Below are 7,772 nucleotides of genomic sequence, written 5' to 3' on the forward strand. Positions count from 1 at the left end.
CGCAAACGAAATCCAAATATCTCTTTAGCCCCATCTCCTATTCTTCACCAAACCCTCAATTCTAGCCCAGATTGTTCTCTGCTAAACCTTCCTCTTCACTTTACCTCCATCTCTGTCCAGGACTCACTGGCCTGAAATACCTGCCATCTTTCTCATCTGAATCTCACCCGTTTTCCAGGCTCTGTTTATACATCGCTCTGAGCAAAGCCTTCCTCTACTACTGAGCCTAATGATTCCTTCCTTCCCTAAATTCCCAGAAAATTGTGTTAGTAATCATATGAGAGTGCCTTTCTTATTGTCTTGAATTATTGTTTAACTGCAGTTACATCTAACTCTCTAGTGCTTTTAATATGTCTTGTAAACGTGTGTCATGAAATATAACCTATCCCTTTAAAGCGTTTACAATAAACAAGCTCCTTAGGGTCAGAAGCCGTGTCTTGCATCTTCATGCCTGCCACAAGTGTTTAGTCTTCTGATGCATAGAGAATACACCAGATGCCCAATCACCATCTGGGAGTGGCAAATGTTAATAATAAGTCCTGGTAATCGTTCCTCCTTTAAATTCAACATCTAAATCATTTTAGACAGATAAAGATCCATCGAATTTTTTAAGATTTCCCAAAGGTGAGTTTTCAAAGCCTCATGTAATCTTTGCTATTCATTTAAAAATCGCCTCCACATTTGGCCTGACCCCAAACCCCCTGCTTATCCCGGCCACTTCAGTGGTTCTCAACAGAAGCAATTTTGCCCCCAGGCCAAGTTTCCCCACATCCCCCCACTTCAGTGGTTCTCAACAGAAGCAATTTTGCCCCCCACTGGGTAATTGGCAATGTCTGGAAACATTTTTGGTTTTCATAACCAGGAATGAGCTGCATGCATCCAGTGAGTAGAGGCCAGAAACACTGCTAAACATGTCATAATGTACAAGCCAGCCCCCGGCCAACAAAGAATCATCTCAGGTGTCAAGGTTGAAAATCCCTGCTCTGATTAAAGTAATCTCCGCCTCTTCTAGCTGCTTAAAGTACTTTGTCTCTCCCTTCCAATGGGAACTACTAATCTTTGCTTTGTAATTTGGTGAGAGAGGGTCATGGGCTTCACCATCTTTCAATCCCCCTGCCCTCAGCTCTCAGCACCAAGCCTTCTGCTCCCATCTAGTTCCAAAGACTGCCAGCAGACCCCAAGAAAGAAAAGGCAGATCCTCAGAGTAATAATACCTAACGTTGATTAAATGCATCCTCTCTTCCAGATACCCTAAGTGCTTAACCAGGATGATCCCAATTGATCCCCTAACATCCCTATGTGATAGGTATCGCTATTTTACAGATGGGAAAACCGAGGCGTTAGAGAAGTTCTCTTGTTCAAAGACACACAGTTAACAAATTAAAGATCCAGGATTCAAACTCAAATGCTCTGATTCCAATAAACATCTTCTTAACCGATGAACTGTGCCATTTGCACTCTACTAATGTTTGAACCGTAATTCTCAAGTATAGACCTCAGAAGATTTGGGGTAACAAGGTTATGAAAAGTATCCTTTCAAATAGAAGCAAACAAATGGAGGAAAGCAGGTTATTTTTTCAAAAACATTAACCAGATGAGCAGTGTCAAAAAATAAAAACTTGTTTCTGATGAGCTGCACCTACCGTATGCCTTCCATTGTCCAGAAATTATATTAATTAAGCTCTGCCCCTGTAAAGATGAACAAGACACAGTGCCTGGCAACAGGGTGGCTGGGTCTGCAAAGTGGAAAAGAAAGGACAGGCCTATGGGTGCATAGGATCTTCATGGAACTGCAAGTAATCCATCTGGCTCAGTACAAATTAAGCATTAATCAGTTGCAAGGTAAAAACTTTTAAGAAAGGAGTCAAATGATGATGCACCTTGTTTGTAAATCTGATTGTAACCCTCAAGGCAATGGATTGAGAATTCTTAAGCCAGAGCAAGACGTGGTGGTCCGATCTTTCCTTTTAAAAGGTTACAGAGAACAGACTGACAGCTGTCAGAGGGGAGGGGTGTTACAAAGATGGGTGGAAAAGGAGAGGGGATTAAGCAAACAAACTCATAGTTACAGACAATAGTATGGTGACTACCAGAGGGAAAGGAGGGAGGTAGATGAGGGTAAATGGGGGTAAATTGTGATAGAAGGAGGCTTGACTTAAAGAGGTGGACATACAATACAGTATACAGACGGTGTATTGTAGAATTGTACACCTGAAGCCTATATAATTATATTAACTAACGTCACCCCAATAAATTCAGTAAAAAATAAAAGGTCACCCAGGCACCAGAGTGGAATACACAGTCAAAGAAGAGAGATTAAAGGAAATAAAAACAGTTAGGCATTTACTGTAACGATGTAGACTAGAAATGGTAGGTACATGCACAGAGTGGTCGTGGAGGTAACAGGAAGTTCCCTGCCAGTAAGTAGGTGTTCCTTATCTGAGTGATTTCCTAAAATTTACAACCCAATACACACCACCATCAAGGCAAAGCACTTAGGCACCCTCATAAATATCTTGCTCTTCAGCTAAACATTTAGCACTTCGGTGATTGCCCTTGGACTTCTTGACAAAAAGCTTCGACCTTGCTCTCTAAAAATCCCAGTCCAACCAGCATTTCATGAGAGAGGTTGAAGATTTTAACAGTGGGTAAGGTTCTAATTTTTCAAAGAATAATAAGAAATCAGCAACAAATCCTAAGTTCCACACATACACTTGCCCTGTGGTAGTCCTTCCATAACATGGGTTGAAGGAATGATCGAAGAACTTCTTCCTGGAAGTTCTCAATAATGTTCCATCTCAATCCTTCATATTGAAGTTAGAGTTCATTTGGCTTTGTTTTGTATTATTTCCTCATATTCTAGAAGTCACACATATATTTATCTACCTTGATTTTAGTTTTTTTACAGCAATTTCTTTTTAACCCCATATTAAACCTTTTTTATTTCTGAAAACATAAGCCTTACAAAAAAGAAACAAATAAAACAAAAAAACTAATTCACTTTAAAGCCTAATAATGCTAAATGTGCTCACAGATGTATCTGACAGAAACAGGTGCTAAAACATAGGAACTGCTTAAATTGGACATGACCACATAACATTCTCTCTGCCTTCAATAACCTAAAATAGATGAAGGAATCTGTTAAAGCCATTAGCTCTCTTCCCAGCTCTTAATATACATATCATTTTCTTAGGAAAGCCTTTTGCAACCCTCTAGGTCAGGGGTGGGGAATGTCTGGTCCTGGGGCCATGTATAAAGCCCACAAAATTATCTGGTCTGGCCCTCCAAGGCAACCGCAGGCGGGACTCAAAATTCAATAAATCTAGGAGCTTTATTCGTAGCAGCATACATTTATATTAAGTGAATGATGTTATAAATATCCAAATGTCCCTTGGCAGAAAAAAGGCTCCCCACCCCTGCTCTAGGTGCAGTTAGGTACCTCTGCAGATGCTCACCAATAAGTCCCCTATATTTCCCCTACCCTAACACGACTTGCCTTTAAGAAAAAGCTTATTTAATCACTATCCCTCTTTTCCCACTTGCCCCAGAGATTCGATGAGGGCGGATTCTTCAGTGGCCCGTTTCAGAACCACATCGCCGCCACCACCAAGCATAATGCCTGGCACACAAGGAGCGCTCAATAAATATTTGTTCAGCATATGACATGATCTCCTCTTTCATCCAAGGTGGAAAAATAAACATGAATCTTTGCCGAAGGGGAGTGAGTCTGTGTTCTGAGTTGGGAGGAAGACTTACTCTTTCTGTACATAGTTTTTCCATTGTTTGGCTTTTGATATTGTTTTCAGGAGTGTTTTGTAATGTGCAGCCCTTTTTAATTAAAATTTGTAAAATATTTTTAAATTCAATAATAAATAGATTTATTCTTCTATTTAACAGAACTCTGAGAGGGAAACCATGCTTGGGAAACAGAAAGATCACTTATTGATTCATAAATACTAAGGACCTCTTTATTTCCTAAGTATAATTAGACATAATTGTTAAAAATATTTCTTCCTTGAAGATATTTCAGTTTTAGAATGATCACAGCAGTCATTTCTATTCTCCTGTGTTCTGGAAGTAGACATTCATTTTGTATTACTAAATAGAATAGGCAGGGGGAAAAGCATTACCTTAAATTGCATTGCCTCATTGAAAATTCTTCCTAATACATGAAAAAGGATGGTTTCAGGTACAGATAAAGGACAGCAAGTTGAGGGGTTCCCTTTGAATGGTGTTGGGGGGAAAAATTCCCTTCTTCCCTTCCAGGTTCATGGCTGGCCTAATAATTAACTTGACATGAGACAGATCAACAAAGAAAAACAAATTTAATTATGTACAAACAGACCCCCACAAAGACATGAGACTCCTAGGCACTCAGGCAATTGAGGTTTATATATTGTCCTGAGCTCAGGAGAAGGGGGAGGAGGCTGGGGCTTCAGAAGGGGAGAAGACAATTCGCATATATTTGATGGACAAATGTTTGCCATGCAGATAAGTTTTGCTGATATAAAAAGGTCTCTCTGCTATTAGCTTTCTGCCTCTTGTGGGCCCCCTGTCTAAATTCTTTTTAGGCCGATAAGGAGAAGGTAAAAAGCTTTTCCTAAGTCTGCTGGTCTTAATTGCTTTCAGCTCAAAGCAATATATACGCCAAAGGGGCACCTTTTGGGGTGGTGCATTCTAGTCCTCTTAATAGGTTCTATCTCTCTGGTGAAATAAGGCATTGGGTGATTCACCTGAGTATTTTGCCATTAACAGAGCCCAAGACAAACCCATTAAAAAGAAAAGGGCTGTGGGGGAGGGGAACTGCACAACTTCTATCTTTCAAATTCTCCGCTGGGAATCCTGTAACAAAAGAGTAACAGCATACAAATTTATTTAATATAAAAGGAAAAGATGCAAAGCCATCTGATATACTTTTACATGACATGGAAACCTTCATTGAAAATAAAGACCTGAGGAAACAGTTCAACTTGAGTGATCTGATGCTAGCTTTAATGAAGAGTGGGGAGGCCTGGGAAGACATGATAGGATAAAAGTGAGCCAAGTGTAGCAAACTGGGAGAAACTTATTTATAAGTCCTCAGATCCCTCTCGGTTTCTTTTCTTTACAAATAAGGTTGCTCCTTTCCTCTGGTACAGGGAGGGCACCTCGCACCTGAGGGTTTCATGACCTGCTTCAGGGGATGGTCAGAAAGTCCTTCCTGCACCTGTCATGTCTCAAATGCCTTCAGCTAGATATGCTATATGTCAAGGTGCCAGATTTTGTAGTCATTTGTCCTGAACCCCATCATTCCTGTGGTAGCCACAGAATGAGAAGTGCTATGGGAAACCAGGGCAGCCCTAATGACTTGAGGGAGTAGAGCTAGGAAATGAAAAGGTGTGAAGACTCCCTGGGCATCAGCTTCACTCTCTCACGCTCTCTCCTAGTGAAGTGTGACATTGCTGTACCAGCTCTACAAGCAAAAGCTTACAAGCCCACAAAGGAGAGAAAATGGATCTGTCACTCCCATCCAAAAAACAAAACAACAGCAACAAAAACAGCTTGGTAGCTCCCTAAGTCAATCACTGTGGCCTAAGAAATGGAGCACCGTTATTGACTCATTGTGCCGTGCAGGCGGGGATCTGTCATCCAAAAGGAGAGGAGAAGGACTTTGGATACAGGGCAGTCATTATGTTGCCAGAGAATCAAATCCCTCCCTCGCTCGTGGGAGTGGGGTTGAGGCTCTTGGGGTACCACTGAAACAAGAATTTTCAGAAGCCCCCATGGGAGAATGAGGTGTGGTAAATGGCTTCGTTTGTGTGGAGTTACGCTCCTTGGGTTCCAAAGTTCCATCCCCCTTAAGAGCCAGTCCTGGAAAAGGTGCAGCTGGGGCTCAGTGGAGACAAAAGCAAGGCCAGTGTCCAGAGCTTCCGCTCCGTGTTGCAGCCGGGTCCAGTTCAGCACTCAGGTTAAGGGCCATTCGTCCATCGTGTGGAGTCCCAGAGCTGTGGGCCATGTGGGTGCAGGGGAGCACAGCGCCTTGCAACAGGAGTCAGGAGCCCGGCAAGCAGGCAAGAGAGGAGAGAGAGACAGAGAGAGGGAGAGAGAGATAGAGAGAGGGAGAGAGAGAGAGAGAGAGAGAGATACTTTGTTTTTAAGTTTAAATATTCAGGTTTTGTGGGTTTGCAGTGGCCACACCTAGTCTGGCCCCTGACTCGCTTCCTAGATGTGATTGACAGACAGGAAGGCACCTTCCCACATCACACAGACCTTACTGGGCATGCGTCCAAACGGCCTTGGTCTCCCTTCCTGTGTGGAACAGGCTTGGGGAATGTTAAATTAGCAAAGCTGTATAAATGGCATGCCTATATTTTCTAGTCTTCCCTTTACTCCTTTCCTGTTAAATAATAACCAGGTTATTACAATGGCATCAATTACATGCAAGCTCTTCCAAAAACACTCTCAAGTGTGGCGAACTAAATCTGTACTGTATTTTAAAAATCATTTACAATTAATTTATATAAGTAAACTACAAAAGTTATCTGCAATTTCAGTATGGAAGTTCCAACCCGCCTCACAAAGGAAAAATCAATAAAGCCTTAAAGCCAGTCACAGCTTGAAGAAAAGGTTCCTCATACCTATTTAGAAACTTCCCTCACTGTGCCAATTCTCTGAGGCTAAGGGATCTCATTTTGTGTTCTAATTTATTCCATATCCCACAGCAGACCCTGTCAGAATTTTCCCTCCTTGTGTCTGTCTGCTAATGCTCAAAAGTTCACACTTGGATTTTACTGTAGCTATTGTTGCCCCTAATTGGTCACTCCACACATTTGTACAAAGATGGAATAGGACAAAATTAGACGTCAAGTCATGGAAATGGTCAACTTTGATCTTTATCACAAATCAGATAATCTGCATGCAATTCACTTAGTTTTGATTTAAAGTATTAGTTGACTGGCCAGTGTGGCTCAGTGGTTGAGCGTCGACCTATGAACCAGGAGGTCATAGTCTGATTCCCCATCAGGGCACATGCCCGGGGTTGAGGACTCGCTCACCAGTAGGGGGCGTGCAGGGGGCAGCTAATCAATGATTCTCATTGATGTTTCTATCTCTCTCTCTCCCTTCCTCTCTGAAATCAATAAATAATAAAGTATTAGAGGTTTTCAAATAGAAAAAGAGCTTGTGACTATCTATAAAAATCATTTTCAATTCAGATAGCACCACCTGCAGTCATTATGTAATTCATAATCCAAGCAAGCATAGCATTTACTTTGAAGAGTAGCAGACAGAACTAAGGGGTCAGATTCTCACTTATGTTTTTCTTCAGCCCTGCCTTTACCCACTATATTACAGTTTTCTATAAGCTTATTTTCCAGAAAATTTCAATGTCTAGGACTTTAACCTTTCAATGGTATTCACAAACCTTGAAATATAAAAGCTTAGCTTAAAAAATATAAAATTAAATCTAAAGTTATTAAATACTTTACTACTTATCTTCTTATGTTGCATGACTTCCTTTAAAAGTTATTATTTGCACATTTGGAACAATATAGAAAACATGTAACTACACACTAGAACGAAGAAAAACAAACTTCCTTTCTCCCTAATCATCGCAAATTCACAATGTAGCTCCAGCCAGTCTCTGTAAACGGTTAAACCTTTTAGTTAAAGGAAGTATTTATTACTTCTTCTCTGGAGTACATTAAAAAATGGTTTCCTACAACAACTTTAACTGTTAATTAGCTCAAGTATCTGGTTCAGAAACCACAGCCCTGCTTAGTGTGACCTCGCTG

The sequence above is a fragment of the Myotis brandtii genome, unplaced genomic scaffold (genome assembly GCF_000412655.1).
Source record: "Myotis brandtii unplaced genomic scaffold, ASM41265v1 scaffold136, whole genome shotgun sequence".
Classification (NCBI taxonomy): domain Eukaryota; kingdom Metazoa; phylum Chordata; class Mammalia; order Chiroptera; family Vespertilionidae; genus Myotis; species Myotis brandtii.